Source organism: Rosa chinensis, chromosome 2 (assembly GCF_002994745.2).
Source record: "Rosa chinensis cultivar Old Blush chromosome 2, RchiOBHm-V2, whole genome shotgun sequence".
Classification (NCBI taxonomy): Eukaryota; Viridiplantae; Streptophyta; class Magnoliopsida; order Rosales; family Rosaceae; genus Rosa; species Rosa chinensis.
Genome location: NC_037089.1, coordinates 17,361,403 through 17,380,723, shown reverse-complemented (window position 1 = coordinate 17,380,723; position 19,321 = coordinate 17,361,403).

The following is a 19,321-nucleotide window of genomic DNA, read 5'->3' as shown; positions in this document are numbered from 1 at the left end:
CTCATTTCACAAACAATTCTGAACTTAAGAATATTAATCTCATAGGTTATCAGAGCAATCTAATGTACAGGCGTACAAGAGAATAGAATATAAGATAAGGGACCGACACTTTTATAATGCAGAAGCTATGGCAGCTATGCCTCAACCCCAAGTACGCTCGACCTCAAGCTAAACTGGCCTGCAAACTGGGCATTTAAAACCGAAGGGCCCAGGGGAAAACATTTAAAAATCGTTAGAGTGAGTGGATGAAAAATAAGTAATTTCGAATGAATAAGTAAAACTTAATGTTTTCCCAAGTTATTCTCTAAAACCTCGCATGCAGTAACAATCTTGGAAATACTTTTAATCATCATCTTTACTGCAATCTCTTAAAATCTCATCCTCAATCGTTTTTAAAACATCTTTTTCAAGAGGTTCGTTTGATGACTAGAAAGGACTGCTGTCTAGTCATCTCATGCCATCTGGGATAGGGGTCGTCAACGGGCCGGGCCGGGCCGGGCCTTGCTATAATTTTAAATAATTGCGGGCCGGGCCGGGCCGGGCTTTATTAAAAATCAAAGGATCCAAGCCCGTCCATATAAAGCGGGCCTTGCGGGCTTTTTCGGGCCGGGCCGGGCCGGGCTTGGCCTTGCGGGCTTTTTTGGGCCGGGCCTTGCGGGCTTTATTTATAAATAAAGATTTAAAGACACAAGTTTTTTTTTTTTTAATCAAGCTTTGGAAATTCAATGGATAATGATCAAATACAACCAAAGATAATAGATCTATATAACTATATTGTACCCAAAAAAATCTATATTTATATATAGATACTAATTTATTGATAAATAAATTTTTAAAGACACTAATTTTTTATAAACCTATATTTATATATCATACACTCCAAAGAGCAACCCCTATCAATTCAAAGAAAATGGAAAAACCGACCGTTGGATGGGTTTATTACAATAAATTATGAGTATGGTAAAAAATTTAGCCAATTTCACCATATTTTCGAATCCGATCGGATTGGTCAATCGTAGTCACTTATATGTTTTATTGGTTGACCGATGGCGTGGCAACCGCGAAACGTGCTTATTTTTTCACATCACATTTGTATATATTCCATTGATGGATGTGCGTGGACATAAGATAAAAAAAAATTTAATTTTAATTACAAACACATTGGACTATACCAATTTTATTCCTAAAGTTATATGACTTATACATTGCATTTAAATTGTTTAGGTTCATTCTAAAGCAACCATGAAGTGGAAAATGAATTCGGAGAAACCAACCGCTCGATGAAGAGATTGTAATGTTTTATGGTGGTTTTAGAAAATCCAGCCAATTTGGTTCTCGTTTCGAATTCGATCAACTAGGTCAAACCTAGTTACTCTTATAAACTTATATTTATATATCATACACTCCAAAGAGCAACCCCTATCAATTCAAAGAAAATGAAAAAACCGACCGTTGGATGAGTTTATTACAATAAATTATGAGTGTGGTAAAAAATTTAGACAATTTCACCATATTTTCGAATCCGATCGGATTAGTCAACCGCAGACACTTATATGTTTTATTGGTTGACCGATGCCGTGACAACCTCGAAACGTGCTTATTTTTTCACATCATGTTTGTATATATTCCATCAATGGATGTGCGTGGACATAAGATAAAAAAAATTACTTTTAATTACAAACACATTAGTCTATACCAATTTTCCTCCTAAAGTCGTATGACATATTCATTGTATTTAAATTGTTTAGGTTCATTCTAAAGCAACCATGAAGTGGAAAATGAATTCAGAGAAACCAACCGCTCGATGAAGAGATTGTAATGTTTTATGGTGGTTTTAGAAAATCCAGCCAATTTGGTTATCGTTTCGAATTCGATCAACTAGGTCAAACCTAGTTACTCTTATAAACTTATATTTATATATCATACACTCCAAAGAGCAACCCCTATCAATTCAAAGAAAATGAAAAAACCGACCGTTGGATGAGTTTATTACAATAAATTATGAGTGTGATAAAAAATTTAGCCAATTTCACCATATTTTCGAATCCGATCGGATTAGTCAACCGTAGACACTTATATGTTTTATTGGTTGACCGATGCCGTGACAACCTCGAAACGTGTTTATTTTTTCACATCACGTTTGTATATATTCCATCAATGTATGTGCGTGGACATAAGATAAAAAAATTAATTTTAATTACAAACACATTAGTCTATACCAATTTTCCTCCTAAAGTTGTATGACATTTTCATTGTATTTAAATTGTTTAGGTTCATTCTAAAGCAATCATGAAGTGGAAAATGAATTCAGAGAAACCAACCGCTCGATTGAGAGATTGTAATGTTTTATGGTGGTTGTAGAAAATCCAGCCAATTTGGTTCTCGTTTCGAATTCGATCAACTAGGTCAAACCTAGTTACTCTTATAAACTTATATTTATATATCATACACTCCAAAGAGGAACCCCTATCAATTCAAAGAAAATGAAAAAACCGACTGTTGGATGAGTTTATTACAATAAATTATGAGTGTGGTAAAAAATTTAGCCAATTTCACCATATTTTCGAATCCGATCAGATTAGTCAACCGTAGACACTTATATGTTTTATTGGTTGACCGATGCCGTGACAACCTCGAAACGTGCTTATTTTTTCATATCATGTTTGTATATATTCCATCAATGGATGTGCGTGGACATAAGATAAAAAAAAATTAATTTTAATTACAAACACATTAGTCTATACCAATTTTCCTCTTAAAGTTGTATGACATATTCATTGTATTTAAATTGTTTAGGTTCATTCTAAAGCAACCATGAAGTGGAAAATGAATTCAGAGAAACCAACCGCTCGATTGAGAGATTGTAATGTTTTATGGTGGTTGTAGAAAATCCAGCCAATTTGGTTATCGTTTCGAATTTGATCAACTAGGTCAAACTTAGTTACTCTTATAAACCTATATTTATATATTATATACTCCAAAGAGCAACCCATATCAATTCAAAGAAAATGGAAAAACCGACCGTTGGATGAGTTTATTACAATAAATTATGAGTGTGGTATAAAATTTAGCCAATTTCACCATATTTTCAAATCCGATCGAATTGGTCAACCGATATGTAGAATATATATATATATATATATATATGCACATATTCTATATAGAATAATAGAAGTATAAGAACTTCCACACACACACACACACATATATATATATTATATATATATATAAACACACACACACACACACATATATATATATTATATATATATAAACACACACACACACACACACATATATATATCTATATATATATATATAAACACACACACACACACACACACATATATATATCTATATATATAATTATATATATATATATAAACACACACACATAATATATATATCTATATATATATATATATTTATTATGCGGTAATGCATATATATCTTTTCTATATATATATAACACACACACACACACACAGATATATATATATATATATATATATATATATATATATAAACACACACAAATATATATCTATGTGTGAGTGTGTGTATATATATATTTATAAACACACACACACATATCTACACACACATATATATATATATATATAATATTTTACGGGCTTTTACGGGCCTGGCCTAGCGGGCTTTTACGGGCCGGGCCGGGTTTTTGCGGGCTTTTGGCGGGCCGGCCCTCGGCCCACCAAGGCGGGCTTTTGCGGGTTTTTTGACGGGCCGGGCCGGGCTAAAAGCCCTCAGGGCCGGCGGGCCTCCATCGGCCCACTTGATCCGCGGGCTTTTTGATGAGGCCTAATCTGGGAGGGACTGCCACCCAGATGACGCATCGGAAGGGACTGCCAACCGGAATAGGAGGCGGTGGATAGAAGGGACTGCCAACTAACCACAGGTAGTTAGAAGGAACTGCCTACTAACTACCTCATGTCATCTGAAAGGGACTGCCAACCAAGTGATGCATCGAAAGGGACTGCCAACTGGGATGTAGTCTGGAAGGGACTGCCAACCAGACTATTACCTAGAAGGGACTGTCAACTAGGTAATGCATGCATGCGCTGACTGATAGCCTCCTCAATAAACTGGAAACAACCTCTTTCAATTACTTGCTTTCGGAAAGAAACTCGATATTACTTCAATAAATCATTAATAATTCACCAAAAGCATTGCTCAGGATTATCTTGCTAACTCAAACCTCAATAAATCCTCGAAAGCATAAATCAAATACTCTGTAAATCAATAAATGCTTTCAGAAAGAAATCTCAATCTAACTTCAAGGCTGATAAGTGCAGAGCTCAAAAATCAATAAATCTCGATAATTCAATCATGCTCAAATATTCGATGAAACATTCGTACTAGTGAGTCCTCATAAAAACCGATATTTGAAATCAATAATTCTCATAATATTTTCTTAATCAGTCACTTCTCGAAAATCATTTCCCAACTCAATAACTCATAAATAAATAGCTTGAAAAATCTATTGAAAGCCTTCGGGAAGGAAATCCACTAAAAATCCAGTAACTCATAGAGCATAATAAATCTCAAGAAATCAAGCTCATAAAATCATAACACTCAATAATTCAAATAATAAATTAAACCTCAATCGGAAAATAATAATATACTGCATGCACATTTTATTTAAAATAAATGTCCACTCACAGTACTGGTTGGCGACCATGCAAACGAGTTCCTTCGTCAAGCGGTAGCTCGATATATCGTCCTCAACAATTAAGGAGAAGGTTGAACCCGAATTGTGAATAGTAACCTCAAACTTCAAACCGTCGATTCATCCTCCACACTGCAAATCATGGCTCAAGGCTAGGGGAAAAATGATCCTTGGCAAAAACTGAACCTTCGACACCGGTTTGGTGGCCGGAGATGGCCGGAATAGGAAGAAAACGCCGGAAATGCCGAACTGCTACAATAATCTTCTTCACTTCGATTCATCGTCTATGGTGAATGATAAGGTGCAAGGCATATATAGATAGAAACCTTGTTTCAAGACGAAAAGATGGACACCAATTTCATGGCAATAAGAAAGCTGAAAATTTTTGGGGCTTTCCCAAAATGGAAAGTCCAATTTTCTATTTATAGACATGAATTTCATAAAATTACAAAACTGCCACTAAATTAAAACCATTATAACTTCTTTGTTACAACTCCGATTGTTACGTACCACATATCCACGGACTCGGTTTAACGTCTACAACTTTCATGAAGAACATTTTCTCAAATTTTAACCCGACCAAAAAGTCAACTTTTAGGGCCACTAAAAGCACTAAAACGATAGTAAAAGTGAAAGTAAAGATTGTTCGTCGTCCAAGTGACTAGTAAACCGGTGAATTCGGGTTCGGGATGTCACACCAGGGCCCGCGGCGACCCCTCTCCCACATTGGCTTTTATTGCCATGTGATCCCGCACCATTTTGGCATTGTAGGGTGGTTGTACGAACCTACACGTCCGTTTTGTCCCTTAACTTTAGGGTTCCGCTCCTTGCGCCCTCATTTGGGTACATTGTAATTTGCCTCGTGAACGCTCTTAGTTCTAACCGGCCTTGAATTATAATTCTTCATGAGGATGTTATCATGCTTCTCAGCTACATACATGACATTAATTAGCTGATGGAACCTCGTGATCCAACCAGCGTTGACTTCACCTCTATATTGCTTTGATACCAAAAATGCTGAGACGAGCAAGGTGGAGAGAGTTTTCTCAATTAGCTCTTGGTCTATGATTTCTTGTCCACATAACCTCAACATGGATTTAAGGCATAGAGCTTTGAATTATATTCAGAAACGGACTTGAAGTCAGCGAGGTGCAACTTGTTCCATTGAACCTTCAAGTCAGGGATGAGGGAATCTTTGATGATTCCAAAACGCTCTTCTAGCGCAACCCACAATTCTCTCAGGTCCTTGATTGACATGTACTCCAATCAGAGTGATTTCTCCATGTGGCATAGCATTAAGATAAGAGCTTGAGCGCTCTTAATGGTAGTATGCACAGATTGTGCATCAAAACCAGCTGCTTTAATTGTGGGTAAGATCCCTTTGGCGGTGAGATTATTCTTAACATTAGTTACCCAGCTATGGTAATCTGTGCCTGATGCATCCAACTGAGGAAAGTCGAGCTTTTGAGTATTATCATTTGACATCCTGAAAAAGAAAGAGAGATAGATTAGTTTCGGAGTCAAAGCTTCCACGACAACTAATACTAATAAGATTTCCGAGCTATGCTACCAAGAAATAGATTTCCAAGAATGTTTGGATTAGACCGAAACAATAATGTTTATCTGGTCAAAATCGATGCTTACAGACACTCTTACTCCTAAGATTACGAATGCTCTTGGTTCTTACATAGCGTGAATCCCCACGATTCCGCTTTTAGAGAATTGAATCCACTTTACAGAAAGGTGGGATTTAGAAGAAGAGAGGTTGCAAGTCCCCAAGAAAAAGAAAAGAAATTAAAGACAAAAAGCAGGAACTTTAATCTTAAATACTTACTTGTTTGAATCGAAGCTTGAAACCTTGAAGCCTTGAATCTTTTGGAGTTGCTAAGCGGAGTCGAAGGAGGTGGCCAAGAAGGGCTGGGTGCTGGCTGAGATGTAGCCGGGAGCAGCTGAAAGTTGGCCGAGCACTACTACAGAAATTGATTTAGACGACACCTTTCAGACTACAGTATGCAATTTTCTGTCGTGTGATTGAATTTTTTTTTTTTCAGACGTCATTTCTGTAAGAGCTATTGTGTGATAGGGAATTCGAAATCAGTTCAGAAGACGTTTAAGATAAAAACTGTTGTGTGACGCTCAAAAAAATTGAGCGGCAAGTTTCCCACCGTGTTAGTGGTGCCAAACCCCATATGAAACCCAAATTTTTCTCCAACATGTATTGATCAGACGATGAGAAATAATATAACTGTGGTCTGATCAAATAGTTTGACAAAAAGGAGGGAGATTTCCCACCACCAATTTTCTCCAACTCACCAAATGGGGAAATCAAGTTAACACGAGACAAGTCCTAAATTTAAAATTCATGCATTCAGACCACATTGTTTTCAATTTCTGTTGTGTGATCGAGTCCTTATCTAAATTGATAGGGCATGTCCAAAATGGCTTGAAACCCTAACACTCAAACAAAAAAAATAACAAAACAGCAAATTCAAAACCAAATCTTCTCTTGATACAAACCCGACCTCATCACTCCTCTGGATAGCTAGCTCTTCTATCTCGACATACACCCGACCTCATTACTCCTCTCAATAGCTAGCGAAACCTCCTATTCAATCACATCTCACAAAACCAAAACCTAGCTCCTCTTCACTCATGCCTCACCAAAACCAAATCCAATTGAAAGCTTGACGGTAGATTGCCCTAAACCCGAAATCTCATCTTTCATTCTCAAAAACAATACCCAATACCCAAAATCCCATCTTATTGTTGTTGATGGTGTTCTTCGCCAGTTTCACTTGGATATCAAAATTTTGGGAAAGCTGAAGGAAATGTCGAGAAGAATTGGGGGTCCGAGAAGAATTGATAAATGTATGATACATCTCGCATATTAGATTGATTCTTTTGCTTATTGAATTGAAATCCTATCTCTAATCCCTTTTCATTGTTAGAGGTCGAAGAATCACGGGCATTGGTTTGAAGAAGCTGCGGCGCGATTACGGGATTCTGTTAGAGTATTGTGCTTGATAAGGGTTCGGGTTCCTACCTTGGGTCATTGAAAGGGGTCACTCAGGTAATCACCTCTCTTTCCACTCAACTTTCAATCTCTCTTCATTCTAAAGTCTTCGGATGGTTGATCTTCTATGAATATGGCTAGTGAATGTTGGATTGAATGTGAATCTGATTATTGGGTAATTGGTTTGCCTGATTTTCATGGAAAGGGTGTTTCTTTTTTGAATCATATTTTCTCTCTCTCTCTCTCTCTCTCTCTCTCTCTGCTGGTAATCTGATGATCTGCTATTGAAAGCTTCGTTCTTGTTCTTTGTTTTTTCTTTTTCTTTACCTTGGGTGTCTGATATGGATCATATATGATTGGGTTTCTGAAATCTTTGTTTCTTAATTGCTCTTAGGTACTAAGGAATTGTGAAGGGATTGTTTGATTTGATTGTGTAGTTTAGTAGATTTTGAATCGACACTTCTAATTGATCTAGTGGTTTTGTTAAAATCTTGCTCGAAACCTCCTAATCATCATCTTCGCCTTTCGCTTTTGGTTACTCTGAATCAATCGATCCCTTTTATTGCTGTGTTCTTCAATTCTTATTTATCTTGCTTTACTGATTTCCTTTCTTTTTTAAAAAATTAATTTTCCTTTTCACCAATGAAGGGTTCCCAGGGGAACCCAATATCCCTGCAATCTATCTTCTTCCTTCTTCAATTTTCTTTTTCTACAATTCCTATCAATTATTGGAGGCTTTCTTTTCTGATTTTATCTGGAAAAGTTATATTGTTTTGGGTCTTTTTATATGTATATGAATTCTCAGTCGAATTCATGGTTTTAATCAATCTATTGGCTTGTTAGTTTGATTGCTCTTGTTCTTAATTGAATGGACAATGGTGATCGAATCTGATCTCTTTTGCTATTAATACTTATATGTATTTGAATTGTTTTCCTATCAATGAACAAAGTGAGAGCTCAACCACAATTGCTATATTCTCTTTTTCACATGTACTGTAATTATGAAAGCCTATTATATAAGAACAGAAGCCATATAAAGAATCAGTTATCATTGAATTAAATGGGAGGAAATTTGCTCAACATTGTGTCTGATGTTGATTGCTCTTTAATCAAGAAACACGAAAGAGGGTTGAACGAAGAATGAACTGCTGTTTCTTCTCATTTTGATATTGAGGATTTTGATTATCTGAAGTATAATTTGTTGGGGAAGTGATCTGGACATATATAATGAGTTTTATGCTGAGGTGCTTGTTGTTTTATTGATTTATATCTCATTGAGTCCTCCAAACATATTCTTGTTTGCCTCTTTGGTTTGCTGCCAATATGTTCTTCGCTGGGTTGCTTCTGCATTAGGATGGCCTTATAAATTATTTGAGTGCTGCTACTGCATTATTCTTCTATTATTGGTGCTGCTGTTCTCTTCTTTTGCTGCTGCAACTTTTCTCACATGCTGTATCACTTTCCAGTTGTTATCAATATATCTCTTCTTTTTCAGTTATCAAAAAAAAAAAAAGTTGTCTTCTTTTGAATGTTGTTGTGGTTTGATTTGCGTTTGGTACTAGTACTATTTGGACTTGTTACTCTTAGTAAGCTGCTGCTTATTGTTCTAGTGGTTGTGACTTTTGACAAGTAAATGAATTGTATTTCATCATCTTCCTTGTACACTTGCATGCTCATGTGAATACCATGCTGAATGTGTATTTTGTGTTGCAGGTTGTCACATAAAGTTGTAAGGTTTTATAAATAAGCAGCTTAGACACAGTAAGTTGCTTAATGGTTACATAAATTACTTAATGGAATAATCGAGTTTTGACCTGAAATTAATTGGATGTTTTTCTGATGATAAATCCTCAGTTTGAAAGCTTAATTAAGATTGTTGACAATAGGAGATGCATATTATGAAGAGCAAGTAGGAGCAATGATTGACCAAATGCTTCAACAGGTCCATGTGCTTCGAGAAGGGTAAATTCAAACTTGTATTGCATCTCAGTTGCTCATTGTTCTGCATTTATTGGTAGCTGAAATCTATAAAAATTGAATATAAACTTCAGTTAATTGAATATGAACTTGAACTATATAGGATCTTTTAATCTGATAATTCATGTTCACCATATATGGGAGGTGTGTTTTGAAACTTTCATTTAGTTGCTTGAACATTTACTGGGTTTACTACTCTTTATTAGTTCTCTGCTCTCTAAAAAACATATATAACACATATTTATTAGTCCTTCTACCATGCTTACACTTTCCTTTTTTGTTTAGTGTATGTTAGTAGTCAAACTTCACAACTTGCTCATTTACTTGGTGAGTTTGGCATGTACATTCCGGTTTGAACTATGAAAGTACTCTCATTTCAAGTTGCTAGTAAACTTTGAATTGCATATGTGGAAGATAAGTTGCAGCTGTTATTGGCCATGTTATGTATTAATGTTTTGCTCCAATTTGGATTATTATTGCAACAATATTGTTGACCTTATAAGCACTCAAGTCTTGATTGTCTCTGTTTTTCCCTTGTTCTTTTCAATGAGAAAAATGATTATGTCAACTAAAATGGATAGGTATAAATGCATGGGACAAGATTTGGAGATATTATGTTGCATTGATATTATGTTTATAGTTGTTTGATGACTTACTAGGAAGATTTGGAGAATGCCAATGGAGGAGTTATTGGGAATCAATGAAATTAGAAGTAGCTGATGTGGTCAAAACTGGTGGTTGTCCGGGTGGTGCTATTACTGCAGCTCTCTTATTGAAACAGATATATGATCTTATTGTTCTATTCTCTTGGTTCCGTGAAGTTTCCTCCTTTTTGTTTGTCATACTGATGCATTATTCTAGGCGCATGCATGTGTGTTTAATTTGTTGCTCTAGCTAAGATGTATGGAAAAGAAATATTTGTTTTTGCTTGGTTGTTAACTTTCTTGTTATGTACATCTTACAGGCATGATTGGGACAAATTAAAGAACATGCTATCCTTTTAGCTGAATCAGGTACGTGGGTCTTCTAGTATTTATGGTTGTCACATATATTCATGAACACACGTGCACAATACATGATTCTATTTCTTCTCTTCCTAATTGCTTGATTTATGAAGATTCTGTCAGAGTATCCTGATGCAGAAAAGACTAGTGAGTAGCAAATTACTACTTTAGGAGAAACCTACCTGGAACTGGTGAAGAGGTTGGATGAAGGTATTCTCATTCACCTGATCATATAGGAGATCCACTCTATTACTATGCCCTTATATTTGTTGCTTCCTTTTGTTATTCCTTGAGAGCCGTGTGCTCTTTACACCGTACACTATCTCATGTACTTACAGTCTAGGCCATTCTGGGTTTGTATGAAAATGGGTTGGATGGTACTAACTGTTGGGGATTTTTGGGTTGTCTGATAATCAAATCTGTGCTTTCTAAACACTGGATGATTGGAAGGATCATCATTCACAGTGGAAGATGTGAAGTTGCATCTCTCTTTTAGTTTAGTTTATATTTTCTTTCCTGTAAGCTAGTTTAGTTTATGTTGTTATGGAATTTATAGTTTCATAGAATTTCAGTTACTTTTGTTTTTATGGGAATTGTTTATAGTATGTGTCTTCATTGCAGCTCTTCATGGTTTTACCAAAGGTCCTCCATTTACCCTTCAGAGGCTTTATGAGGTGATCACTTCAACTTTATACTAGGTATTTATGTGATGAAAATATCCAGCAGGTATTCTTCATTATTGTGTTCTGCGTCTCATGGTTGACACTTTTCAAGTTCTTTGATAGTTATGTTAAATTGTCTACATTAGCTACCTTTCTGAAACTGCTATCCCTGTCTCTCCTTTCATCTTTCTACACCTATTAGATGGTTCCCTATTATTTTGTTACTGAAAAATCTGTGGTATTTCCATTTATACGGATTCTGTTGATACATTTTTTTACTTGGCTTAGCATGAGTATTTGTTGCTGAACATGATTCCTTTATTTGTTACCCAGGCTATTGAATCAGAAAGCCAAGAATTGAAGTTGGATCTTTCAAGTTTGGGTGCGATAAATACCATGTTTGCTGATTAGAGCAAGATCTATCAGAAAAAATGGGTATGTGTACTAATTAGAGCTTCAAAACTATGGTTAGCATATGATAACTATGACTCAACATGAGTGCTCATTGCAAGTCTGAACATTTACTGGGTTAACTACTCTTCATTAGTTCTCTGCTCTCTAATAATATATATATATAACATATATATGTTGTTAATGCTCAAGTCCGGCGATAGCCGGCTCCTTGTTTAACGCGGGTCTGGTGGGCGGACCGCTACTCCGAGGATTAGATGACTTCCGTTTACTGCAACACGAGAGACAGGGCGTCAGAGGGAGACCGCGTTGGGCGGTCTTCACTTCTCCGATGCCTAAGTCAGTCACTGTATATGGGCAGCATAACAATAAATGAGTAGTAATTGCGTAATTAATGAGGAGAGAGGAGAGGACCTTTTATAGGTAAGGAAGAGGTTGATCCTCTTCTTGTTTCCGATGTGGGACTGATGTGCTTCGATTCCCAGCGTCTGGAGCTTCTGATGCTATCTTGACGCGGCGCGTCAGCGGTGATATGGGGGCGGTCCAGGGCTCGAGCGGTAGGCCACCTGGCCGTGCCTTCGCAGGTCACCTCCTTGGTGGGAGTCGGTACCTCTGGCGGTACCATGAGCGTGGCTCATTATAGCTAATTATGCTCGTTCCGGCACATGTAGGTACATATGTATTTTGTATATATGTAGTATAATATAGGTGTTTGTGTTTGCTATATATATGCTTAGGACCAGAATAGTATAAATTTCTTTTATACTTGGAAGAAATTTGGTTTATTGTTGCTTCATGTTTTATATAGCATCAGTTTTGTATTCCCTTAGACAGAGGACTATCTATTACTATGGGAAAATCGTCCGTACAGTACCTGACCTTTGCCCCATTCTAAACTTCAGTACCTCACATTCAGAAAATATCAGAACGGTACCTGAGGTTCTGATCCCGACCGAAGAATGGTACCTGGAGCCGTTAGCTCCGTTACAGAAGTTGACAATTGAAGGATATTTTCGTCTTTTCATGTCTTAATCTATTTTTTTTTTATCTAATTCATCTTTTTCTATTTCTTTTTCTTTCTCCCTACTGTTCCTCTCTCTCTCTCTCTCTCTCTCTCTCTCTCATTCAACTCTCCTCCTCTCTCTCATTCAACTCTCCTCGGTCTCAACGGAGCCACAGACTTCGCCACTGTCTCTCAGATCGGAATCAGCCTTCACCAACCAAAACTCCGACATCAACTTTCATCTCTCTCTCTCTCTCTCTTGAATCCAAATCTCAATTCGGTCTCAATGGAGCCACCAATATCACTACAGTCTCTCAGATCGGACCCAACCTTCACTGACCCGAAGAAGGAATTGATAGGATCAAGGACTCCAAGGACTTGCAGCAACAGAGCAAAGCCTTCGATAAGCTCACTGACCGCGTCGAAGATCGCCAGTTCGATTCGACATGATTCCAGAAGGCCATGGCTTCCATTGCTGCCACCTTAGAAGTCGATTTGGAAGCTATGAGAAAGAGGGAGAAAGAATTGGGTACTGTGATGATCAATCCACGCGATGTTGAGATAATTGCCATCAACATGTTGCTGGGTTTGAATTGGAACAGTGAGGCAGGAAGTGAGTTTTTTAGGAAATTGTGAGAAAGTTTGAAGGATCTCTGTTTCATCTTCTATGAGCAATTTTGTTTCCCTAATTTTCCTTTCTAATTTATGCATTGCAGCTTCCAAGGATTATGTTGGTGCAAATTGGATTGCAGTTTCCTTAATTGTGAGAAAGAGTTGAACCCTCAATCAAATTGCAGGTTAGGTTGTGCAAAACCGTTATTTCGAAAATGCACTACAGAATTGACCTGGGATTCTTAAGAATTGGGTTCAGATTTCAATTGGGTTTCTTTGGATTTCTAGAGTTGGTTGATTTTGGATTGAATGGAGTCATTGGTTCATATGTATTCGAGTTGTGGTGATTTGGTTTGCGCCCAGAAAGTGATTGATGAAATGCGTGAGATATATTTGGTTTGGTGGAATCTTTGATATGTGAGTATAGTAAGTGTAGTAGGTATAAGGAGGTTTTGGGTCTTTTTGAGGCGATGAAAGTAATGGAGAATGTGAAGGTTGATGCGGTGACGATGGTGAAGGTTGTTTTGGCATGTATTCACTTGGGTGAATGGCAAGTTTCGGATTCTATGGTGAAAGTATGTGGAAGAAAATCATGTTGGTGTTGATGTTTACTTGGGAATACAACGATGGATATTTATGGACTGTGTGGTCTCCGGCCTCTTGAACTTGTACTTCTCATCGTCAGTGGCGGCGAACACGGTGGAGAGGTCATCGGAGCCCATTGTTCGGGTTTGTTGTAGTCGGGTGGATGAGCGAGGTTTAGAGAGAGAGAGGGGGGGAGTCAGAGAGAGAGAGAGAGGGAGGGAATCAGAGAGAGAGAGAGGAAGTTATATGAAGAAAATTAAGTAAAACAAAAAAACAAAGGGTAAATTGGTTATTTACTTATCAAAATATGCCAGCTGTCAGCTTCTGTAACGGAGCTAACGGCTCCAGGTACCATTCTTTGGTCGGGGTCAGAACCTCAGGTACCGTTCTGATATTTTCTGAATGTGAGGTACTGAAGTTTAGAATGAGGCAAAAGTCAGGTACTGTACGGACGATTTTCCCTATTACTATTGGTTGAAGTTTAATGCCTTATTGTTGTCTATTTGCATGTTCTGTTGACTATATGTGCAATTTCTTATCTATCTTGCATACTGGATATTAGCTTATTAAGCTGACTTTGGTTTTTCTATGTTGATATTACAGATTCTCATTGCACAAAGAGCAAAGTAAATGAAAGCAAGTGCAAAAAGGTCCTACAAAATTAGTGCTTGGAAGCTTCCAAAGCTAGACTCCAATGAGGCCATGAGAGCAGCAAAACTTGCAAAGCTACTCTTTTATGTAAATTTCTGGATGTATATTGCTAGGAGAGTACTAGTAGATGTACTTTTTTGTGGATAAAAGTTTACCTTTGCACAATCCATTTTGGTGCATGATGTGGATTATAACAATTTCTTCTATATATTGATTAGATACTGTTAATTTGGTCATTTTTGATTCCGCTTCTAGCATATATAATGCATTGAATCATTCTTTTAGTACAACAATAACCACACAAAACTGTCATATGTACACAATATTTACAATAGCCTCAAAATTAAAACTGTCGTCTGAATGCAAAACAGATCACAGATGCTATGAAAAAACTGTTGTGTGAATAACAATCACACAACGGTTATAAAAAAAAACGACTTCTGAATCACAATCACACAATGGGTTTTTAAGTTTCCCGTTGTCGGAGTAACGTTCACACAATAGTTAATGCTATCGACAGCATGTCGACATGCTGTCGACATGGATGCTGAGTTCTTCAGACGACGGTTCTCTAAATCATATTTCATCAGACTGTAGCGAGATATACGACAGTCAGCTCCGTATCAGACAACAGTTTTTAGCCGTCGTCTGATTCAATTTTTGTACTAGTGGAGAGGTCTGGAAGCTGGCCGGACAGGAGCTAGACATGGCTAGTACTGCTTGGCTGGATTGGCTGGCTGGGCTGGCCGAGAGTTGGCTGAAGGCTAGCCGGCAGGTCTGGCCAAGATGGCTGCAGGGGCAGGTAGGCACAGGGACGCCCAGGCGTGCAACAATGAGCGAGGCTAGGACGGGCTAGGTGCTTGCAGTAGCGACGCTAACTTGTGAGAAATTTTTTTTGTTTGTGTTTTTGGTTTCAGGGTTAGGACTCGTGGTTAAAGATATTGAGTATGAGAGAGATTGATGAGAGAATCATGTGTTCTATTATTGATAATAAGAGCATCTATATATAAGGATTACAAAGTACATTGTCTTAGAACTAGGAATCTAAAACCTTCTCTCCTATTACAACTATAAAACTAAACCTAGTTTGACAAAGCATACTAAAAGTCAAAATTCTTCAAACAAACTTAAGTTTATTAAGTAATTAAGCAAGTCTTTCTGTAATAAATAATAAACAAAAACTGATGTACGTTTAATGAAATGCAGGATATATAACCAAAGTAAATGGACTGTTGTTGAAACTCCAAAGCCACGAAAACTTGAACTACGAGTGGCTTGATCCCTTCCGGGGTACGTAGGCAACCTGTAAAACAACCTAGGTGCAGCCGTAATTTTTCACAAACACACACACATCTCCATATGTTAACTTTGTGCTTGGAATCAAAGGGCTTTCCCTTAAAGTGAGGGATTGTAATTAAGAGATTGACGCACCAAGTCCGTGTTCACCTGGGTTTGGGGATGATGGAGATTGAAGTAAAAAGCAGCTGTGAGAAAAGAAAAATAAAAGAATAAGTGAAAAAAGATAGCAACTAGGCCTATGAGACGCTTTGGGCTTCTGAGAAGTTTATGGCTGTCCATAGAAAATTTGATACCCAAAATAAAAGTTTATGCGTGTCTCCGGATTCTATAATCGAGGCTCGGAGTTCACTCGGTGCATCAAAGTCCCCGGATTGAATGTGAGGTTAAGAGAGCTTCATGAATCGGGGAATGTGATTCGTGAGGATACAAAAGAAGCCCATTTCAAAATTTGGGCCCGTTGGAAGAATTTGGCGAAGCATGACGCTATGGGTTCCATTTCCAAATACCCAGCCTTTGGTTTCGTAAAAAAATGCTCCGGAACCAAAAAATATCCCTTTGGCACAAAACCAAGAAAAATCCCAAATTCCCAAAATTTATGAACTACAATGGTTTGATCCCTTCACAGGGTATGTAGGCAATCTGGATTTAAATCTGGATGCAACCACAACGTAAACCGAATCCCTGGTTCTTTTAAAACCAAATTCACCCAAACACCTAACCAGAATTGTTTCGATAGGTCATCTACCTGTTGAAACTCCAAAGCCATGAAAACTTGAACTACGAATGGCTTGATCCCTTCTGGGGTACGTAGGCAACCTGTAAAACAACCCAGGTGCAGCCGCAATTTTTCACAAACACACACATCTCCATATGTTAACTTTGTGCTTGGAATCAAAGGGTTTTCCCTTAAAGTGAGGGATTGTAATTAAGAAATTATTGTTATCTTGAATGGGTCGAACCTGACATACTAAAAGCTCTATTTTGTCAATAAGATAGAGTGAAATTGTGTTGGGTATATTAATTTACAATTTTTGCTCAACATAATTTTTGGCATGCCCGGTGGGACCCATTTTCCCTTTCATATCCTTTTATAAAGTTACTAATTTTTTGTGTGTGCTTTGCAGGAAAATAAATCAATGGCACCACAAATTACTGTTTTCTTCCACAAGCTCCCAGCAACTCCTGACCACCCGAAACGGACCAGCCACCGTATGTCATTTGTGATTAGTCACGCCCATGGCATTAACACTGTGACAAAGTCAAAGCTTGGAGGAAGACAAAATAAGGCAGTTGTGAAGGCTGTCAAGACCCAGATTCTCAAAGCCCCTTGCAAAAATGCATTGAGGAACCAAAGGAAAAGAGCCGCAAGGGCTCAGAGGAGGAGGGATTCCAATGCAAAGACAATTGAAGCCATCTTGGCGGAGATTGCCTGACTTCCACCTACTGCGATGGAGGCTAGCCAAAACTAGAAGGCCCCTAAAGCTCTGGGGGCCCCGATGCCCTCTCATTTCATGGTTGGCACAATCCCTGACAGGACCTGACCCAGATTTCACCCTGAAATCCGAGGTGGCCCTGCGGGGCCCACCTTAGAAGAAATTCTTCCAAAAATTTGGCAGAATTTCCCCTAAAATGGACTACCCAAAACCTGTAGAAAGGAAATTTACACTTCTAAATCATTCATCCTTATTCTCCCAGAGCCACCCTGCTCCCCAAATCACAACGTTCTCCAATTCACAAAACAAAAATCTCAACTTAACAACATTAGTTCCACAGGTAATCAGAGCAATTCAACAGAAAGGTAAATAAGGAAAACCTAATTCAAAAGCAAACGCGGAAACCATGCTGTTGACTATGCCTAAACTCCATGTACGCCCGACCTCAACTAATTTCGCCTGCAAACTGGGCATTTGAAACCGAATGGCCCAGGGGAAAGTAATTGAAAACACGTTAGTGTGAGTGGATAAAAATAAACAATTTTAAACAAAAGGGATTTTATACTTTCCCACATTTATTTCTTTAAAAACTCCCGATGCATGCAATGATTAAGGAAACCAAAACGAGAGAAGTTCTGCTCAAGAATACCGACTAGCCCCGCTAGTCACAAACAACTGAAAGAAAAGATTGAAACTCCGATACTCAACAAAACAAGACCAGCCCCGCTGGTTAAACGGAAATCGGACTAGCCCCGCTAGTCAAAATAGTATAAAGAGTAGGGGAAGATGATAGCCATACAAGTGAGCCACCCAGACTCAGGTGATAACCTCCCAGGCTAAAGTACTCCCGGAATATACCCTTACGCCACTATGCGTAGCGATAGGATACTGGGCTTTAGAATTACTGTCACAAAGACAGTAACCAGCGCCACAAAAGCGGAGGGCTTCGGTGATCCCATCACCTCGCCACAAAGGCAGAAGATCAATGCTAGCAATGATAATAGTCACCCAAAGTATGGCAAAAAGAAAATCCGAAAACCACATAAATCCATAAAGCTTCCCCCAAAATCTCACAGTAAGCTGAAAATATCATCGACGTGTCCCACACGCCAAAAGTATCTCAAACCAATAGCGGAAAGGCGAGATCAAACAAAATCATAATTCTCAAACCGAAATCGTTGCTAAGGCATTCCCAATGCCAAAACCAAAGATTGAATAAATAAACAAGGAACAATTTCATCGAAATCCCATTTTGAAAATCTTTCAAAGATCTCAAATCGGTGAATGAAAATAAATATGAAATTCTGGAATCACCTCGGAAAATAATTCGTCGAAAATCAACATAAATTATAAATTCGAATCCGAGCATAACAAAATAATATCCGAAATTCACAATCGGAATAAATCATAATCACTTCATGAAAATCATTATTGAAAGCAAATCCACGAGATAAATCGAAATCAAATTCCGAAATCATTTCATACGCTCGAAAAGTAATATGTTAAATAAATAAAGCATTAATTCAAGAAAAATAAACACATGCATCATTATTTAAAACAAAAGTCTACTCACAGTACTTTCCGACGATCACGTATACGAGTTCCTTCATCGAGCCAGAGCTCAGTACGTCGCCCTGTACACGATTATATTCTGTAAGCGACAATTCGACAATTTAATACGAATCCCATAATCAAATCCTCACAAATCATCCCTCCACTTGTTCTCGGATTCAACCCAAATTTTATCTCTAATACCAATTCATTATCTTAAAGGTTCCAAGTCAGAACCGAGAGATATCCGACGATCGGATTCTCGTAATTCGATAATCGAAACCCTAAACTTCAAAACTTCATAGTTAATTCCAAGCTTCTCCAAAATTCACCAAACTTCACATACAAGTTCTACAACATTTCTACAATTTAATGGACTAAAAACTGGAATTAAAACACTACCCTACAAGCCTCCACGCGCCACCAACAG